Genomic DNA, 1,306 nt, shown 5'->3' with positions numbered 1-1,306 from the left:
GTAACAAAACATTAAAAAAACCTATAATGCTTAATAGCAGTGCTGAAGTAGTGAATGCCATGCTCATACATTGCTGATGGAGTGTAAATTGTACAGGACTGGGAGGCGGGGAGCAATTATGTTGTATCTACAGAGAGCCTAAAAATACTCAGAGTTTAGGATTTATGTTAAGGAAAACATGAAATCCAGAGAAGTTTATGAACACAAAGATATTCGTGGCAGTGTTCTTTAGAATGGTTTTCCTGTATCTCCAGGTTTTCAGGGCTTCTTTTTTTGTTGTGGCTTTTTGACAGGAAAGTAGGCCTTACTGGTGGGCATGATTAAGGAGAGGACAGTGCCAAGTATCTCATAAGCCCAGGGCCTACCACTTGTCCAGCCAGCCACGACTAAAGAGGTATCTGACCCCACGGCCCTCTGGGGTGAGCTGCTTTTCTGCCACCGTGTTTTCAAATTTATCTGCATTGAACTTAGCAAATCACTTCTTGGAGATGTGGATTTTCTGACAGCCAGGGAACTTGAACTTGGCCCTGCAGAGGGCCTCAATCACTTGCTCCTTGTTCGGCAGCTTGGTGCGGATAGATACCTGTCTGGAGCTTAGACTGAGGACAGCATGCCAGTCATGAATGTCCACTGGAAAGAGTCGTCTTCAAGGTCCCTTAGGGCAACCTGTACAGACAACTGACTGCATACACCACCAGGGGGGCTGCTGTTTGCAGCCACTGCACCCTGGGACCCCACAGGGAAAAGCCCATAGTCGGCTTGATCAGCTGCAAAAGGGCTTCTGTTTCTGTTTATATGTTTCATATACCAATGGCCTACGACTGTGTCAGGCTCATCACTGGCTGTGCCCCTCCTCCTCATTCCAGCAGGATACGGGCCCGTTTTGGCCAGGGCTGTATTTCTGCTGCAGAGTAGACCTTCCTGGGCACATCTGATAAACCGATAGGACAGGCTTGCCCATGACTCTACCCAGAGAAATAACTGTATCCAACAGGGAAAAGGTGGCAGGCCCACTCAAGTCTGCTCAGGGACTGAAACTTCAGGGGTCAGAGGTCAGAGGGGAGGGGTGAGTTCAAGTCCTGTGTGAATCCCAGGCAGAGATGAGGCTGCAAATAAAAGCTGAAAGAGCTATTTCACCGGAACCTTTGAATGACATTGGTACTAAAGGTTCCTCCATTCTGAGGAGGGTATCTCAAAGCATTCCACAGAGTATGACATGAGGCCTTCTCCTCACTTCCTCATAGAGCTTAGCATGCTTCTGCCCTGGCAGGTGGTTTGACAGTGGGTCCCAGGCTCCTCCACTCCC

General features: G+C 48.6%; 1 non-coding gene across 1 annotated transcript; it reads right to left on the bottom strand.

Moving 5' to 3' along the window:
• Positions 1–638: 638 nt before the first annotated feature.
• LOC113878639 lies at positions 639–773 on the bottom strand. Its single transcript, XR_003507063.1, has one exon. It is a non-coding gene; the product is annotated as a small nucleolar RNA SNORA70 (small nucleolar RNA).
• Between the last annotated feature and the right edge of the window lie 533 nt (positions 774–1,306).

Source organism: Bos indicus x Bos taurus, chromosome 19, assembly GCF_003369695.1.
Source record: "Bos indicus x Bos taurus breed Angus x Brahman F1 hybrid chromosome 19, Bos_hybrid_MaternalHap_v2.0, whole genome shotgun sequence".
Classification (NCBI taxonomy): Eukaryota; Metazoa; Chordata; class Mammalia; order Artiodactyla; family Bovidae; genus Bos; species Bos indicus x Bos taurus.
The sequence above is the reverse complement of the archived record's forward strand: the minus strand, read 5'-3'. Positions and strand labels throughout refer to the sequence as shown.